Here is a 20,356-nt window from a genome sequence, read left to right as displayed (position 1 = left end):
CGCCACCCCGACAAATAAACGCCACCCCGACAAATAAACGCCACCCTGACAAATAAACGCCACGCTGACAAATAAACGCCACCCTGACAAATAAACGCCACCCTGACAAATAAACGCCACCCCGACAAATAAACGCCACCCTGACAAATAAACGCCACCCTGACAAATAAACGCCACCCTGACAAATAAACGCCACCCCGACAAATAAACGCCACCCGACAAATAAACGCCACCCCGACAAATAAACGCCACCCTGACAAATAAACGCCACGCTGACAAATAAACGCCACCCTGACAAATAAACGCCACGCTGACAAATAAACGCCACCCTGACAAATAAACGCCACCCTGACAAATAAACGCCACCCTGACAAATAAACGCCACCCCTGACAAATAAACGCCACCCTGACAAATAAACGCCACCCTGACAAATAAACGCCACGCTGACAAATAAACGCCACCCTGACAAATAAACGCCACCCTGACAAATAAACGCCACCCTGACAAATAAACGCCACCCTGACAAATAAACGCCACCCTGACAAATAAACGCCACCCTGACAAATAAACGCCACGCTGACAAATAAACGCCACCCTGACAAATAAACGCCACGCTGACAAATAAACGCCACCCTGACAAATAAACGCCACGCTGACAAATAAACGCCACCCTGACAAATAAACGCCACCCTGACAAATAAACGCCACGCTGACAAATAAACGCCACCCTGACAAATAAACGCCACCCCGACAAATAAACGCCACCCTGACAAATAAACGCCACCCTGACAAATAAACGCCACCCTGACAAATAAACGCCACGCTGACAAATAAACGCCACGCTGACAAATAAACGCCACCATCAGGATGTTCGGAGAGTCCGCCAGTGTGTTCGTGTCTCCACAGAGGACCAATGAAATCACCTTTTTTTTATTTTTTTTATTTTAAAGGGCCACAGTTTAAAATGTCAGATATGACAGATGTTTGCTGTATCTTCCATCGCAGTCCCATGTTTCTAAATGTGTGTGTGTGTGTGTGTGTGTGTGTGTGTGTGTGTGTGTGTGTGTGTGTGTGTGTGTTTGACAGGTGCCAAGGAGATTGATATTGCAGCCACGCTGGAGCACCTGAGGGACCAGAGGCCGGGAATGGTTCAGACCAAGGTAACACACACACACACACACACACACACACACACACACACACACACACACACATACACACACACACACACACACACACACACACACACTCTTTTTGTTTATGTTTGTTCGTTGAACGTTGAACAAAAGAAGTTTAAATCAGATAGCGCCCTCTTCTGGTTCAAGAGAGCATCACAATATCATGTTTGTCTCATTGATTTAAATTGTCCCGACAGGAAGCGCCCGCGCCATGCGCCCGCTGTTTCTCCCAGCGTCCGATATTCCCCCCCCCCGTATCTTTATCGTATCTCGTCCCCACATCCCCTCTGCTGCGTCTCATCGGGGGGGGAAATAATCGATCTCGTCTTTAAGACATGCAGTTAAATGTAACGCAGCAGCCTCTGTCAACAGACCGTTGTCATGGAGACGGGACTTCGTGCAAACACTCCCGAAGGACATGTGACTTTAGGAAAAACAGGCGAGTCTGCAGGTCATGTTTTTTTTTCTTTCTGAATTAAAGTTTAGTCCTTGACAGCTGCCGGAAGAAAAAAAAAAACAGTGACCTTCGCTTCACAAGCGAGAAAAAAAAAAAAGAGTCACACCTCCATTATCACGTCTTTTGTTCCAGAGTCTACCGTGGGCTGATTTTCCTCCTGCCCTCATTGTGAGATTTCCTGGATTAGCAGGGTTTTTTTTTTTTTTTTTTTCTGGGACCCATCTCCCGCCGTCAGGCAAGATCAATCGATTCCCTGAGAAGTAATAAAGCAGGTATTATATCCAGGAGTGACGAGATCACACAGGAATATGTAAAGAATCCAAATGGGAGGTAATAATCTGTTCTTAAACCGGCTTCAACACTTTCACAAGTTCTGTGACTGTCTTTTACTTTTATGAAGTGAATGGGAAAAAAAAGTCTCCTCGGCACTCCTCGGTTTTTAAGTTTAATACACTTTTTTTGATTATTTGAAGGGTGCATAATGGAGGGAGTGAAAGTCAAACACGAGACAGAAAGTCCTTCATTGATGCAATATTCCTCTTATTTGAGCAAAGGGAGCGTTACTGCAGGATTTACTCCTCTGTTAGAGACACCTCTGCACAACCTGAGAGACCCTTCCAGGGTTACCTCTAACTACCCAGAAGTCTTTGCTCAGCTCGCCGTCCGCCCGCTGATCTCGGGTCAGTGTGGAGACTTCAATTACCGGCTGATCTGTGAACGTAATTAGGAAGGAAAAAAAAACCTCCGATGTGTGTGTACAACATCCGCTGTATCGATCCGGGCTTTATTAAACCATACATCCTGAGACAGCAGCCGCTCTCTCTCTCTCTCTCTCTCTCTCTCTCTCTCTCTCACACATTGATTCCCCGTCGTGGTCAGCGCTCCTGTCGCCGCCACTCGGATTTCATCTCTGCTTCTGATAAGAGGCGACGCTGTTTGGCTCGTTAATCTTCCATGTAATTGTACAACCAAAAAAAAAAAAAAAAATCCAATATTCAACATCTGCCTCATCGTTAATCCTAACTACGGGGAGGGGGGTTTGATACGGTGGGGCGCCAAGTTGTTCAGTTTACCAAAAGGTCGTTTTCAGCGCCGTCATTAAAATCCGACTAATGGTTGAAAATGTTGCGTGTGCGGTGAGGTCGTCCATTAGCGTGCACTTCCTGCACCTTTTTAAAACGAACATGATAATTAAATGTTGCACATGCAGACGAGGGTGAGCAAGTTTCTCAGCCTTAAGTGGAGTCTGCAGCGTGCACACCTTCTTTTTTATTTTTTTATATTCGTACTAAATGTCATCCTCTCTCTCTCTCCTCCCTCCCTCCCTTCCTTCCTTCCTCCCTTCCTTCCTCCTTTCCTCCCTCCCTCCCTCCCTCCCTCCCTCCCTTCCTTCCTCCCTCCCTCCCTCCCTCCCTTCCTCCCTTCCTCCTTTCCTCCCTCCCTTCCTCCCTTCCTCCCTCCCTTCCTTCCTCCCTTCCTCCCTCCCTTCCTTCCTCCCTCCCTCCCCTCCCTCCCTTCCTCCCTTCCTCCTTTCCTCCCTCCCTCCCTCCCTCCCTCCCTCCTTTCCTCCCTCCCTCCCTTCCTCCCTCCCTCCCTCCCTTCCTCCCTCCCTCCCTCCCTTCCTTCCTCCCTTCCTCCCTCCCTCCCTCCCTTCCTCCCTCCCTCCCTTCCTCCCTTCCTCCCTCCCTCCCTTCCTTCCTCCCTTCCTTCCTCCCTTCCTCCCTTCCTCCCTTCCTCCCTCCCTCCCTCCCTTCCTTCCTCCCTTCCTCCCTCCCTCCCTCCCTTCCTCCCTTCCTCCCTTCCTCCCTTCCTCCCTCCCTCCCTCCCTTCCTCCCTCCCTTCCTTCCTCCCTTCCTCCCTTCCTCCCTCCCTCCCTTCCTCCCTTCCTCCCTCCCTCCCTCCCTTCCTCCCTCCCTCCCTCCCTCCCTTCCTCCCTTCCTCCCTCCCTCCCTCCCTCCCTCCCTTCCTCCCTCCCTCCCTCCCTCCCTCCCTCCCTCCCTTCCTCCCTCCCTCCCTCCCTTCCTCCCTCCCTTCCTCCCTCCCTCCCTCCCTCCCTTCCTCCCTCCCTTCCTCCCTCCCTCCCTCCCTCCCTCCCTTCCTCCCTCCCTCCCTCCCTTCCTTCCTCCCTCCCTCCCTTCCTTCCTTCCTTCCTGCAGGATCAGTTTGAGTTTGCATTGACAGCTGTTGCAGAGGAGGTGAACGCCATCCTGAAAGCTCTTCCACAGTAGAGCGCCTCCCTCTGACAGACGTCTCATCCGGAGGACGCTCCCAACTACAACCTCCTGTTGTTTCCAACTTTTATTCGCTGTTTCCCCTCTTTTTGTTTTTCTTGTAATCCCAGTTGTTTTCCCAGTTTCCTTTCCTTTTGATCGTCTCCTCTCCTCTCATGAACGAGCCATCCTCGTTTTCTTTTCTTTCTTTTTTCCATCTTAGTAAAAAATAAAAATGTGCCAGGAATCCATTGAACCAGTCTTGTACATAGATCGACCTTCCTTCTCTTGTGATGATCCACGCAGCCTGTTTGACTCCAAAGTGACATTTAAACTGAGAGTGATAGAAGTGTTCCTATCATCCTTTCTTTGGCTTGATGAATTTAAATGTTTACTTTAAATGTTACTTTAGCTTCAGATACGTCAACATGTCCGTTGTTCTAGAAAGGAGGAATCCAAGGTGGGCGGGAATAAAGAAATCCCTACATGTAATATCCCTGTCAACCAAATGATGTGTCACGTTTGTATTCGCCAATTGACCCCCTGTAAAAGGTTATTTTTGGTCCTCACGCCTGCGTCATAAAATCATGTTTGTAACTGACGAGTTTTAATGTAGCATGTTGGCGTCTCAGAGCGGCTTCTTTTTTAACAGAAAGTGACGGAGTTTCTTGAAACGTCTGCAATGTCGTTTTTATTTCAAGAAAGAGACGGAAAGAAAAAATGAGGTGAAGAAGACGCGAGTTCATTTTACGTCATTGTATAAACGCCATCATCCCAGTGGAAGCAATATCTGTGTTCCTTCAACCTGAACCGTTAGCTCTTGTGGACCACCGATATCGTGGCTTGTCAGTGAAGTTACACTCATGTCTGCCTTAATAATAAAAAATAAAAAAAACACACCGTAGACGGGATGATGACATTCTTTCCAGCCACGCGAAACAGCGTCAGTGTGCAGCGCTTCATTTTCAAAATGGCCTCTCTTCCTGCGTATTAACCCCGTGTGACTCCAGGTTTGCTGCTGTGCTGCTACTTCCTGTGACGATAAAGACTGCAGTGTTTAATAATCTCAGGACAGAGAGTGTCCTCCTGTCCCAAACTTTGTGAAAGTCTTTGAGTAACTTCACATCATCTATAACAAGGAAATGAGGTCATTGTATAATCGAGTGTTTCACACTGGCGCTTGTACGTTTATATGCTCTATGAATAGCAGCTCTTCTATGTAGCATTTAAGGATGATTTGTACGTGTACAGTAGCTGAACTTGTGTTGCATTTAAAACTAGTTTGCAGTGACTGTCGACTTGTCGGCTGGTTTTCCCAAAATTATCTTCAGAATAATTCGATTTGGTTCCTTCGAGCCGGATTATGGACCTCTAATCTACATTTTACATCACTGAAAGGAAACTGTTTTCCTCTATTGCATATCACAGGTTTCCATTGGTTTAGACTGGTTTCCATTGGATTAGACTGAGTCCATTGGTTTAGACTGGTTTCCATTGGTTTAGACTGGTTTCCATTGGTTTAGACTGGTTTCCTTTGGTTTAGACTGAGTCCGTTGGTTTAGACTGGTTTCCATTGGTTTAGACAGGTTTCCATTGGTTTAGACTGGTTTCCATTGGTTTAGACTGAGTCCGTTGATTTAGACTGGTTTCCATTGGTTTAGACAGGTTTCCATTGGTTTAGACTGAGTCCGTTGATTTAGACTGGTTTCCATTGGTTTAGACAGGTTTCCATTGGTTTAGACTGGTTTCCATTGGTTTAGACTGGTTTCCATTGGTTTAGACAGGTTTCCATTGGTTTAGACTGGTTTCCATTGGTTTAGACTGCGTCCATTGGTTTAGACAGGTTTCCATTGGTTTATAATGGTTTCCATTGGTTTAGACTGGTTTCCATTGGTTCATATTGGGTCCCATTGGTTTCATTAAATGTTTGAACCTAAGTGTTTTAATCAATCCATAAAATACATGTAACCTGTACATATTGACAGATCTGATAACCAATCAATCAACACATTCAGCCCTAAGATCCCTTTGTTTTTCAATCAGGGAGGTTGAACTGCTAATAAAAGATTGATTGATTTGATTATTGTGTCACGCATAAACAATATGCCCAGTCCAAAACAGGCTTAAAAGACAAAAAAAGTAGACATTTAATAATAATTATAATTATAATAAAACAAAGCAGCCGGATGTTTCTGATTGGCATAAACCAATCAATTATCAGGAGATGAATTTGGGAAACCAGCTCACAGCTCACTTTTAATTGGCGGTCTGTAAATGGACAGTTTGAAAGTCTCTATTGGTCAGAGTCTAGTTGTTTGTTGACTCACTTATATTCTGACTTGCATACACTACTCCTGCTACTCGTGCATGGCTTTGTTTAGTTTAGTTTAGTTTATTAGTTTATTTGTCAGGGACAATGTACAAAATACATTAATCTTTCGAAAATATGCTTTGTACCAGATTTAGCGAATGCTAGTTTCCATCTGCTGTCCCCGGGCAGGTGCACACAGGATTAAAACATGACATTACAAATAACTGTCAGTAGCACAAAACAAATACATGCAGTAGTCATTTAAAAGCAGTAGTCATTTAAAACTAATCAGATGGTTTCTTTTCCAGAAAACCATCACAGCCTAAAAACTGTTAATTAATTAATATTTTAAGTTTTACGTTTTTTACTATGTTAATTAATATTAACACAGTAAAAAACTTTAGCAACAAAATTACATGCGTAAAATTTAAGTGCGCTGATGCTGACACAGCTGATTATTGAGAAGGTGTTTCTTTAGGTTTCTAGAGAAGTTATTAAGATCCACAGACAGCTTCAGACTATCAGGAAGTTGATTCCATTGTTGAATAGATTTAAATGAAAAGGCTGTCTGTGCAAATACAGAGGACCTCTTTGGGACGGCACAGTTTCTGCGAGTGGTGGAGCGGGATGTTCGGGTCGTTTGTTCAGAATAAAGTTTTATGAATTCTTTCATTGAGGGTGGAGCAGTATTGTTAACAATTTTGAAAACGGTTCTTAGATTTGTATATTGAATTACATTGTCAAAACTTAATACGTTATATTTATTGAGAATATTGCAGTGATGATGGCGAAGGGCTTTTCTATCAAGCACCTTTAATGCCTGATTGTAGACAGATCTGAGTTGTTTGATTGTGGTCTCATTGGCCTGAGACCAACAGGACAAACAGTAGGTGATGTGTGAAGAGATCATGGCATTGAGATACATGAAAGATGCTTCAGTAGTCAAGCTATTCCTAATGTGTCTAAAGGTGGAGATATTATATTTAATGGAGTTGCACATTCTTTTAATGTGTTTTTTAAAGCTCAGAGTTTGGTCCAAATGGACACCTAGATATTTTATCTCTGTCACAATGTTAATTTTTTGTCCATTAATATAGATGTTAGGCATATCTTTGGCTTTATTGGACTTAGTGAAATACATTCCAACTGTTTTTTTAATATTTAAGGTCAAGCAAGAAGATTTAAGCCAGTTACTTATTTTGTCCATGGCTGAGGACAATTTAGTGGCTACTTGCTCCATGTCCTTCCCATGTACAAAGATGACAGCAGATGTATCCAGCAGACACGCGTGCTGGTCTTTGTGGCCTCGAGGCGATCTTAGCAAGACGTTCAAAGCAAACAAACAAACGTGGGTTTCGTTTTTTTCCGCTTTATTTCCGACCTATGTATCGCACAAGAATTCTCCAAGGACCTTAAAAAGTGCAAAAAGCCAAGGATTATCATCTGTGAAGTGTGCAGATCGCGGTTGAGGCGAGTTGAAAGGTGGTGCAGTATCAACTATGATGCAACACTGCAGCAAGCTGGTGTCACGTTGTTGGAATCGACCCCATCGGTTTTTTTCTCATCACAATGTTAAAAAATGCTCCTTAATGCTTGATTCATGCAGACTCGGGTTTAATTATTCATGATCACTGTCATGTATGTGGGAAGAATGAAAACAACATTAAACATATATGATTCTAGTTTCCATCTGACATGAGAGTACAGAGCTGAACTTGTTAGAGTGAGTTCTGTTTTGCCTAACGCTCGTCTTTCTTCACTCTCCATCCAGATCAATAGATGTTCTGACGCATTGACACTGTACATAAACCACAAAGTAAAAGCATAAAAAACAGAAGATATTTTTGTTCTCTTGGTGTAAACAACTTGTGAATAAAGTCTCATTGTTGATGCAGTATTGTAACGCAATCCTGACTTGTGAGTTCTGTCTCTTCTTTCTTTCCTCCCCCCCCTCGTCTCACCACTATCCTGTTTAATTTATGCTCGGGATGCAATTATATACAATCATGTGCGCCATCTTGTCGGCTGGTGAAACATCTGTTTTTTGAAGCAGCACAGACTGCTTGATGAATTTTAAATCAGTCGAGGTGGAGTCAGGTTGGGCGTGTGAGACGAGCGGCTCATCATTCACTTTACAACTTTATTCCTCGTTCAGTTGAACTTCCCAAAGTAAATCCCGAGTTCACTGTTTGAATATGTGTGCTGTGTATGTTAAGGCCGTCAGCTTTAACGAGTTCTTGGCGATTAATTTAAGGCAGGGTTGGGATTTTTTGGAAAACTAGCATGATTTTGAAAAGTAGCATTCCCTCAGTGCTCCATCTACACCTAGCAACAAGCTAACGACAAACTCGTTAGCTTGTTGTTTAACAAAAGTATAAACTCTGTCATCTGTGAAGGACTCGTGCACCAAGAGTTAGAGAACGAGCAGGGAGGCAGCTGATAGCAGCTACAGTCAACATTTTCTTTGTTTCTTTTTCAGAGCACAGGAGTTATTAAATTCTTGTCGGGACCAAAAGACAATTTCAACTCAAAATCGTAAAAAGTGAATCTGGAGAAAAATGACCAACAATGTCTTTAAGGTCTGGAATGAAAGCAGCCATTAATATGTTTTTATCACATCCTGTTTTGTCCCTTCAGGCTCCCCGTAGACAGTCATTCTCAGTTTCTCAGTTACCAGTCCAAAGTCCACCTGATGACATCACACACTGACCTTTGACCTTTGCTGCCGTTCCTTTGAGCTGTCAGTTTATGATCCCTAACCACTTCCTGTTTCTGTGCTTAAGTTAATTTACTAACCTTACACATTAAAGCGTGCTGGAGTTCAAACAAGTAAATTATTCTCAGCTCAAGGCGGCTTTCAAAATAAAAGCCTTTTAATTGTATTGTTAAATGTGAAATAATGGAATTTAAAAATGCAGATACAGACATCCCATGACTGTGAGGCGATTTAATAAAACGTGTTCTCATCGCCGCTGTGACGTCATCGTTCTTCTCTGAATGACAATCAAGCTCTCGCTCACTCGCTGTCATCACAGCGCCCGCTTTATCTGAGGGCTTTACACGAGCCGTTAAAATAACAGCCAGTAATAAAATCACATTTATGAAAGGGCTCACCTGGGAGCAGACGGCCGTCACTCAGCTGCTGAGGACTCGTCTAAAAGCCACATCAGGGCTTAACGGCTCACATGGTGAGCTCTGGCATCCTGACGGACCGTCATGGCCGACCACGATGTAAAGCTCCTGGAGTCTGGAGACACCTGTGGTGAAGCACTATCTCTGTGTTCGACCCAGACCTCGACCCATTTCCTGCACGTCGTCTTTCTCTCTCTCAACATTTCACGTCTCACTTCAGCTGCTCTATTTAATGAAGGCAAAATAAATTTAAAATTTGGGTCGGATCTGCAACCAAACTGGAACGGACAATCAGGACTGCAGAGAAGATCATCAGTGTCCCCCCCCCCCATCCAGGAGATTAAAGAATCCCTACAGAGCGCTCACACCCTGCACACAAACTGTTCAATTCAAGCTCCTCCCCCCTGTTACATATCACTGCACGCCAAAACAACCCGTCATAAGAACGGTTTCTTCCCCCAGGCTGTCCGCTAAAGAGAGTCAGACCTGTTCATATATTATTTAATCTGAATGATCATCGAGTCACATTCTATAATGTAAACACTGTCCATCCTCTCGTACTCACCACTGCACTCTTATCTTATTTATCTTTCACTTCCTGTTTTACTTTTAGCTAATTATTGACCTTTACTTTGAAAGAGAAGTCCACTCCAAGAGTCCTGTGGTTTCCTGTGGAGACTAAAGAGGACGACATGGACGATACAAATCATCCCAAGGAGAAGGACGCCTCAAACATTGACCAATCTCTCTCTCTCTTGCGTGACCTCCCGTGAACCCGCCTCACGCCCCTCGGTGCATGTTGATGAAGCAGGTTTAGGTTGATGTGTAGCACACGTCCTCTGCTGTTCAAACGATCCTCCAGTGATTCTCCTCCAATCAGGAGTTGATGACTTTGGGGATTTTAAGAAAAAAAAAAACAGAGAAAAAATAAGCTGTTGCATATTTTTAGAAACAAAAAACAAACCGGGCTCCAACTTCTCCAGGCCACGCCCACTTTTCCAAAAAATACTGTTCTGTCCTGTCATTTAAACAAGGCCTTTCTCCTGTCGCTTCAAGGTGAGTATCCCACAATGCATTGCTCAGATCAAAACAGTATTTCAGTGTTGAAAACAGCGACTGCTCACAGCGCAGACACCAAGAAGTTTCCGTGTTTTGTATTCTGCAGCCTCCGCCCGACAGACGTTGCCGCGGCGACAGTTGGTTCTGTTAATAAAACTCAACATTAAATGTGTGAATGCTGAGCAGACGCAGACTCCTCTCATGGGGGACGTCGTAGTCTGCAGGAGTGACGGACTTTTAAAGAGCTCGATAACAACAAACAGAATCCAAACTGAGCTCCGACTTCTCATGTGACGTGAAGACGGATTGATGTGGATGCGGCGGCGCCCAGTTAGAGACGGTTTAGAGATCATATGAATCTGACGGCTGCAGCCAATCAGGAATAAAACATGGAAATTATTTTTTAGTATTAAAGTTGTTTAAAGGGTCGTAGCAAAGGAGAAGATTATCAGGGACAAAGTCGGTGTGTTTAGCGCTGGTCGTGTCCGTGACCTGAAGTTTTCCTTTATTCAATGAAACATGAAGCAAGACAACACGAAACACTGCAAAATGAATCGTGTCCTCGCGTCGGCGGCAGCCGTGGAGATCGAACCCTTGGAAAGAAAGCGAGTCAGACTGGTTCATCCTTGAAAAAAAATGTGGTAGCAGCAGAAGCCCCGCCCCCTTCTTGACTCTGAGTGGTAAAAATAAGTGCGGGAGAAGTGAGAGCGACAGGTGTGGCGGCGCTCCAAACGTCTGAACCGTTTTTCTACTTGAGAGTGCAGCGAGCGCCGCTGATGGAGACGGCGTTCTTGTTGTGCCGGACGGCGAGCTTGTAAACGCTGCACTGCATCGGTGTGTAATGAAAACACACAAACACGCCGTCATCTTTCAAATACAGCGACGCTGCGTTGGATTACATTTCGATGGGTAGCTCCGCCTTATTCATCACGACAGATGACATTTTTAATATGGCAGCCGCCATCGTGAGGATTCCTCACGCCGCTTCAGAATCAAATTGGTCAGTTTTTTCTTTTTTCTCAGGTCATATCTGATAAGTGTGGCAAACAGGAGGTTGCTTCGTCTCCCAGTGAAGGTGATCGGGGCAGTTTCAATGATTTTGAGCTCAATTTACATTTGATATTTATAATGCAATTAAGCTCCGACAAGCTGCAGGTTGGTACAAGAGCGATTGAAGCTTTTACCCTGCATCTAGAAGGTCTTATCGGAATTAAAAAAATAAATTCTTTTAATTTCAATCACCCTTCAGATCTTTTCTCATTACCGCCTCGTCCAATTGGATTACCGACGGCCACGGCTGTGAACTCAGCACGCGGCTCGCCCCGCCCCGGTTCACGCGTCGCGAGGACACTTCTGGCATTTAGTTGATAATTTTCATCGGCGTCCGCACGTGCGGCGGCCTCAATATCGCTCCGTCGTCACTCATCATTAGCACGTTTATGACCACGCGTCCACCGGCGGCCCTCGCGGGGAATTTAACCATTTGCATAGAAAAATTGCTTTCCTCCACGCGACGAGGAAGGACTGTTTTGCATAATTACAAATGATGTGCGGCTGCCGGACCAGACTGACTGGTGCACGTGGGAGAATTAGGAGGAGAATGAGGCCGTGATTGATATGATGTGTGTCGGAGGACATCAGGGACGATCGCAGATCTAAATGATTTCGTTTCACACGCTGCAAGCTGGAGGATTTTATTTCTTCTTCAGGAAATAAAAAGAATTGTGTTATTCTTTCCAACATAGAAAGGAGCTGCAGGTGGTTTATGAATCCGTGCTGCACGTCATCCTGTGAGTGCTGTTAATCTACGGCCAATTTTCTACACTAAAAATACTGTTTTGATCTAAAACAGTTAAGAGCTGTAGTTAGCAATGCATTCTGGGACGCTAACCTTGAAGCAACAGGACAAAGGCTCTGAACAGTTTAATGATTTTTGAGAACTTGGAGCGAGGTCAGTAGTGTGGTATGTTAGGTTGTTTGTTTCTTTTTTTTTTTTTATAATTAATTTTCTTTATAAAATACCGAATAAACTGCCATCAACTCCTGAATGGAGAATCTTTGGAGGATGATTTGAATCGCAGTTTTAAAAGAAGGAAAGACAATATGGAGGACGTGTGCTACACATCAAGGAGACCCGCTTCATCAACATCATCAACACTCTTATTGATATCTTATTCTATTTTTTATTATTTCTTTGATATTGCAGACGATGTTTGATGCAAACAGATCCTCAGTAGCACTAGCTTGTATTGAGGTATTGATTTTAACATGTCAATGCTAATGCTACATGCTTATCATATGGCACGTTAATGCTATCCGATAGATAGATAGATAGATAGATAGATAAATAGATAGATAGATAGATAGATAGATAGATAGATAGATAGATAGATAGATAGATAGATACTTTATTGATCCCGAGCGAAATTCAAGTCTATCTATGCTATCTCAGAGGTATTACATAAAACAGAACAACAATGCTAATGCTAAGCAACGTGCTATGCTGGATCAGAAGTGTGCCTTTTGTCATTCTGTTAGCATGTAGCTGTAGCATTTATTTAAAGTAAGTATAGACTATGTGTAGCGTTAGCATTAGCCTGGGTGTTTTGTGTCATAGATTTCTTCAGAGCTGGTAATTGCAATGTTCAAACAGGACAGAACTTTATTATAATAGTTTACATGTTCGGCTTTTGGGGAACTCGAGACTTGAGTTTTTGAAAATTTTAGAAGCATGATTGTGTCAATGTTAGCTTAGCATGACTAGCGATAAGTCCGTTAAGTGAATAAGTTATGATAAAACTTAAGAATAACTCTTTGAAAAATGATTTCAAACATTATATTTTTAACCAAAAGAAAACACAACATTGACTATTTGATAGATAGATAGATAGATAGATAGATAGATAGATAGATAGATAGATAGATAGATAGATAGATAGATAGATAGATAGATACTTTATTGATCCCGAGGGAAATTCAAGAGAGAGAGTTTTGAGAGAGTAAAGCCAGCCTGAGAGCCTTTCGTTTTTTCCTGGGTGAAAAGAAGATATGATGTGGTCAACATGGACATCACGAGGCCTGCAAAAAAAAAAACCCAAAATCATAATCTGGGTGAAAAACCAAACACACCCATAGATGCAACTGTAAATATATATAAATATAAATCTGTGTGAGGTAGCGCCTGCTCCTGTCCGCTCTAAAGGTTTCTAGTGTCAGAGCGAGAGTTAACAATTCAGTGACTCACTAACATGGGCAGCCTGTGTTTGCTAAAGGTCTGAGCTCAGACTGTCACCACCAAGCACAACTTCCCGTCGACGCCATTTCTCGGCCAACTTCCTCCTCTATCTGTCTCGCTCGGGTGGCGCCGGCTTTGGAGGAGAGAGAGAGAGAGAGAGAGAGAGAGAGAGAGAGAGAGAGAGAGAGAGAGCTGAGCGCGAAGAAGACCTGAGGTGATAACGGAGCAGGAGATAAAAAGAGACAGAGAGAGACGCACACACAAGGATGTGTTTGAGAGCTATTAGAGCCTGTCACAGTTGGCTTGTCATGGATCTGCGCAACACACACACACACACACACACACACGTACACACACACGTACACACACACACGTCAAACAGCCCCTTGCACAACCCTAATTCTCACAAGTGTACCCGCAGAAGATGACATACTCCCCACTGTGGCAAACACAGACTGGCTTCCTTTCTGTACAACTCTCTCTCTTTTTTACACACACACACACACACACACGCAGACTGAGACACGTCTGCCTGCCATCTCGGGGAATCAAAGAGTGCAGCAGCAGGTATTTTCGACGTGCAGACTTGAGCAATTTTCAAAGATAAGAGCTGCGACTGAGTGGCTTCTTCGCCATCTGGGTGGCGAGTGTGTGTGTGTGTGTGGGTGGGTGTGTGTGTGTGTGTGTGTGTGTGTGTGTGTGTGTAAGAGAGTGCGAGCGAGAGAAACAGACCGCAGATCAAACACTTGTGTCTCTGCAAATGTAATCCAAGAATGGCTGAAAACAGACACCTGTAAGCAGGAAGTATAAATCTGCAACTTTTAATGGAGAGGTCTGAATTTGTGGACGATGACGTGAAGCGTGTTTTGTTTTTTCTGTTCTGTGCAGCTTCTGAGGAAGCGTGACACGTTCTGGCAACACATGAAAAGCTGTGGAAGAGTGTTAAAATTAAAAAGAATAATTATTTTTAAAAAAACCTGGCTAAATTAACTATTTAAGAGAATTAAATGCGAGGGAGGAATTTTCCTCCCGTGCATTTTAAGCTCAGTCTTGTAAATGCTGTCATGATCCCTCTGTCCCACTTTCTTGGCCTCATCAGTCGAGGCAGATGGCAGCTGTTCACCAACAAGTGTGGGTCTGCTGGGGCGCTAGTTAATTGTTTAGGAATGGAAGACCCCCCCGCCCACGCCGCCTTGCCCCCTCTGTTGGTCTGTGGCATAATCATTTGGGTGGATTGGAGGTTTTATTATTTAGATTCATAAATACAGTGGAAGATTAGATTCTAAAATCTGTGATTCGTACTGAAGAGGGGAAGCATGAGATGATCGGGGAATCTGATCCTTGATGCTGGGGGGGACGACCTGGCAAACCGAGGGGTCTCTGGTCCAATCAGATCCAGACCCTTCAGGAGCAGAATCTAAAGTTAGAAGGAGGACATACTGGCTGCTGCTTTGTTGTCAGAGAAGCTTCAACACAGCAGGTTTCCTTCATGATCACAGAGGAGGAGAGCGTGTAACGGTTGTGATTATGGAATGTACCTTTAACAATGTGTATACTGTGTCGCTTAGTGGCGACGTCATCAAGCAGCGCCTGTGCTACCTGCTCCTCGTGGAACGATGCGCACACTACGCTGGTTCGGACGTATTATTTTTCGCTCCTGTTTTCTTTATTTTATAGAACAACAATGATGGTCAAATATGGCACTATTTTGTTCATGTATGAAACGATAGTAGCCGTACAACCGGGTTTGATAAGGTTGGAGTGTTTATTTAAATAAACGACGAGCATTGAAATCTGTATAGTGTGGACGTGAGTTTTTGCCTGCCGTTTTCCTCCACTCTCCACGGCCTTAACAGAGCAACGGACCCAAAACCATCACAAGCGTCATCACTTCAGTCTGTAGATATGTAACATCGACCTTCAACATGATATCTAACAGATTCTTCAGTCCTGCACAGCTGCTTTAAATTTACATTCAGAGGAAAATAGCACTTATGTATCTGTGTAAACAGAAGAGACTGTGATCAGACATGGAGGCAGCTCTTTGATGCACAATGACCCAGTGAGGCTTTTTTTTATAGCAGTGAGGGAAAGATTGTCTGCAGCTCCTCGGTGCACCGACAACACGAAGGTAATGATGCTCATTTTGACCTCACGCTGGAAAAGAGAGAGAGAGAGAGAGAGAGAGGCTGCTACTCGAATCCCAATAAAAGTGCAGCAATGAAACAGAGAGGCTGGCGTCCTCGCAAAGTGCTGCAATGAAATTAGCTTCAGTGGGTTACCGTCCAGTCGGGAAATCAATAGTGAGAAAGTCACACGTCAAAGGTCACCATGTTCTGCAATATTGTAAAGCAGTTTAAAAAAAAAAGAAAAGAAAAGAAAAGTGAGATTGAGCTCAATTGATTTACAGACACATTTGATGGTTTATTTTCCAATTTCTAAAAATGTCTACAATCAGAATAACAGATGAAAAACCTGTGTTTAGATTAGTTATATTTACAGCAGTTTTAATCCTTTAAGTACCGGTGTGAAAGCACTTTGAGTTGAGGAGTTTGAGGAGAGCAAGCTGAAGTCCATTTACCATAAAAAGGTGTTTTTGTCGGGACATTTTTGCCTTTATTGGATGTGACAGCTGCAGAGAGACGGGAGATGTTCGGCGGAGCGAGGAGGCGGTGACGTGCAACACAGACGGACGAAAGTTGAAGCACTTGATGAGCACCCATGGCAACTTTTTTAAAACAAGAAAGATTTAAAATTCTGATTTCCTCGCAGAAGGAATCTTCAGTCTCACACTCTCTCCAAACGAAGGAGCAGCGACGTATTTACAGAAATCACTCCTGCTAGCTTACATCCCGCTCAGAGTGATGAGTTTAATTAGAGAGGAGCAGGGTGAATATTTTAATAACCACCTACACCACTGCCTTGTTCAACCTGCTTTAAATTCACTGTATTAATTATGGTCACGCCGTTAAAACAAATTTAAATGAGCGATAAAAAGCTGGCGACAGAATGATGAAATGAGCGAGTGAGAGAAAACGATAGAGACGGAGTGATGGAGAGAGAGAGAGAGAGAGAGAGAGAGAGAGAGAGCGACGAGTGTGAGTCCAGTCATCAGCATTTCAGATCCAACCATCCATAATGCATCACATGTCTCCTAGCAACAGCCCGGGAACCTAGCAACAGGAACTTAGCAACAGCATCAAACTGCCGCCTTTCTCGTCCGACGGGCCAACGGGTGGGCAGAGTGTCAGATTGGCGGCGGCCAATCAGGAGGAGCGAGAGGCCTGTTAGAGAATGAAGTGGGTGTGTTTCTATGCACAGCTGATTGGGCACACACACACACACACACACAGGGACAGAGGAGCACAATTTACAAAGCTCACACACACACACACACACACAAAAATAATCTGTGTGTTTTCAACTCTCAATAACAAAATAAAAAAAATAAAATAAAGGACAGTCAGAGTCTTTAGAAGATTTTAAATGTATTAAGATTTCCATATGATGCAAAATACACTTTGTTCCTAGTTGGGTGATTTTCCCCTTATGACATCACAAAGGGCAGTAACCACTCCCCGTGTTAAATTGTTTTGAAGAAACTATTTTAATTAGAGTTTAAAATCTGTTTTTAAATATGTTATCGTTTAACTTAAACAATAAATGTTTTTTTTATCGAGGTTCACGTCGGTTCTTTTGCTTTGTTTGAATCTTTCCACCAAAAAAAAAACAAAAAAAAAAAACAGGATTTCCTTTTTAGTAAATTGTCTCGTTGGAGATTACGTCACTAGTCTTCACAGCTTGAGGCGTTCTCGAACTTGTACACACAAGACCACTTATTGAAGGTCTCGTCTTGGAATCGAAAACATTTTGGGCGGACTCCAGATTCCCATAAAAAAAAAATAATAATAATAACACAAATAGTTCTCAGGCTCTGGAATCTTCTGCGTTTTAAAAGGAGCTCTTTGAAGGACACGTTTCTGTATCCACTTTAATAACGCCCAAAGGAATTTTGATGAAGAGCAGAAAGTGCAAATATTCGTGTTTAAGTGAAGTAATAAAAGTCGAGACTTGTCAGAAAAATAAACTATTTGCACTTTGTGACTTCTCATTTCTGCTGATGTTAAAAAAAAAAAAAAAAAACTACAAAGTGAGAAACTGTCTGCTCTGTCTGTCTCACAGCAAGGCGGTGTGGTTTTAAAGACTTCACTGTTCCAGCAGCTATCGCTCATATAAGCCCTCCACTCTGCACACACACTCTTTACTCCCCCGGGGGCCAAAAAAAAAAAAAAAAAAAAAGATAGAAAAAAATAACCCTCCCTCTTTAACTTTAAATGAGCTGTAATGGCGTCCGGGGGGCCTTTTCCCAGATCCAATATGGCCCCTCATCCTGCAGACGCACACAGGAGGGCTTTTCACTTCCCGGGGGCCAAAGGTGCGAGTATTATCTGGAGATTCATTCCCTGGGAAGAATGAAAACTGAGGCTTAACTCACCTGCCTTTTTGTGAGCTCGTTCTTCATTCAGTGCCGGGCTATCTTCAGAGCAGAGGGAGGAGGAGGAGGAGGAGGAGGAGGAGGAAAGGTGGCTTTTAGTCAAGATGGCTTCCTCGTTTTCAATAAGCACAGGTGTGTTTTTTTGTTTTATTTTACTATTTTATTTTATGTTTGGTCATAAGTTGAGAGTCAAATCGTTTTGATTTCACTGGACCATCTCATCACACTTTGCTCACTGGGTCTGGTTTCATGTTATGTCAGTCACGATTGCAGACTGACTCCCAAACTTCCTTTTCTTTTTTTTCAGGATCAGGGTCGATTTTTCTGATTTTTTTTTTCACATCCAGCTTCGTGTTGTAGTCAAGACAACGCTAGCTGAGGCCCCGAGACCAAGACGCACCCGGCACCGGAGTGCTCAGAGACCAAGACATCTAGTCCCGTTTCCACCAAGCAGTCATGGTTTGGTTCTGCTTCATCTTGTTCTAGTTTTCTTTCTTTCCTCAGTGTTCTGTTTGTTTCCTTTGTGTGTTTTAATGTTTCCTCGTCTTGTGTTTACTTCAGTCTTTAGTTTCCCCGTGTCCTCCTATGTTGCCTGTAAGTTTATTTCCTGTGTTGTAGTGTTTCCTGTTTTATTTTGTAGTATCTGGTTTAGGTGGCGTTGTCAGTGTTGGGTTTTACATCATACTTGTCCTCAGTGTTCTGCTCTTGTGTTCTTTGTTCCTTGTGTTTCCCACCTGTGTGATTACCCTGATCGTCCTCACCTGTGTCTGATTACCTCATGTCTATTTAGTCTGTGTCTTTGTTGCCCTCTGGGTCGGCTCATTGTTGTTTGCAGTTTGTCAGTGTAGTTTGTGATTCTTGGTGGCTTCCTGTTTCCTCTTCTGTTGGATTACGTTTGGAGTAAGTTTTTAGTTTTTTGCCTTTTTGTTAAAATAAATCATATTTTTGTTTTTCTGCCAGTACCTGTGACACAAGCAGTCTGGCTTGGTTCAGTTTGGTCCAGTAAACTCTGATCTTGTTGTGTTTCCACAGCCAACCGTAGCCTTGGTTGATGAGCGGCGTGTAAGCCGTGAATTAGTGTGACATCGATGCCGTGTAGCCCGCTTTTGACTGAAGTTCAGCGAAGAAGAACGGGACACAGAACATAAAAGGAACCCTTTAGGGCCGGATCAGTACCTACAGGTGAGGACCAGGTAAGAACTGTAACGTGTGTGTGTGTGTGTGTCACAAAAGAAGCAATCAAATACTGTCCTGCTCAAAGCTCACCCAAATAATATTGCTCATACAAAGTAGCCTATGTTATGCAAATATCTGACAGTGAACTTACTAGCATACGTAAATAATACTCTCCAGTGAGCAATCATATGAACAGAAAAATGAGTTGGCGCATGCCTAGCTTAACATAAAACAAGATAAACGCTAGCATGCTAAATGTTAGCGCGCTAATCGCTAGCACGCTAATTGCTAGTGCTACAATCACTGAACATAAAACATAAACTCAATTAGTCTAAATAAACTACTACAATAATTACTGAGGTCTCATGGACGCACACAGACAAGCGACACACACGAAATGACAGGCAGGGCAGTCAACATAAAACGGCCAACTCTACGCCGTGCGCAGAGCGGTTCACAGTCAAAAGGGGCGGGGCTAGGACGTTATCTCACAGAGCCTTTCCTACAGCACCCTTGGGACTCAAAAAGAAGGGCACCAAAAAATTAGGACTGTCCAGATATCTTATTTTGGTAGCGTTCCCGACTTTTGACAATAAAAGGGTTCTGAACCAAACTGACCCGGACCTCTTGGTGGAAACGGGGCAAGACCGAGTCAAGACCAAGACCGTGAACATCACTTAAAAAATGCTTATCTCATGTCCAAGGGGGCGTCACTCCCCGGGACAGTAAACCCCCCAGGAAGGATGCAGAACAAGGGGTGTTGTACTTCCACTAAGCCACAGTCATGACGTGGAAAAAAGAACCAAGTATCAGTGGCGGTCATGACCCAGACGAGGTCGAGAATAAACGCTTTCGATTCCGAGGTGAGACCTTCAAAAAGTGTTCACGAGATGAAAAACTACAGAGTCCACCCCCTGTGTGTTGTTTCAGCCCTCATACCTCAAAAGCCACAAAATCAGCGGATCAGACTGAACGGTCACGGTATCGTGCATAACTTTTTTTTAAATTTTTTTTTCAGTCCTTAATCTGAAAAAAAAAAAAAACTGCTCGATCACTCTGCGTGATGAGAACGAGAAATTTAGTTTCACGCTGCCGATGTTTG

The 20,356-nt window shown here is 43.5% G+C and overlaps 1 long non-coding RNA gene across 1 annotated transcript; it reads left to right on the top strand.

Annotated features, from left to right (window-relative positions):
* Window positions 1–4,816: 4,816 nt before the first annotated feature.
* Window positions 4,817–6,010, top strand: LOC306826839. The gene is made up of 2 exons (XR_013779524.1): window positions 4,817–5,373; window positions 5,433–6,010. It is a non-coding gene; the product is annotated as an uncharacterized lncRNA (long non-coding RNA).
* Window positions 6,011–20,356: the final 14,346 nt, after the last annotated feature.

This window comes from Symphodus melops (genome assembly GCF_947650265.1).
Source record: "Symphodus melops genome assembly, chromosome: 7".
Classification (NCBI taxonomy): domain Eukaryota; kingdom Metazoa; phylum Chordata; class Actinopteri; order Labriformes; family Labridae; genus Symphodus; species Symphodus melops.
The sequence above is the reverse complement of the archived record's forward strand: the minus strand, read 5'-3'. Positions and strand labels throughout refer to the sequence as shown.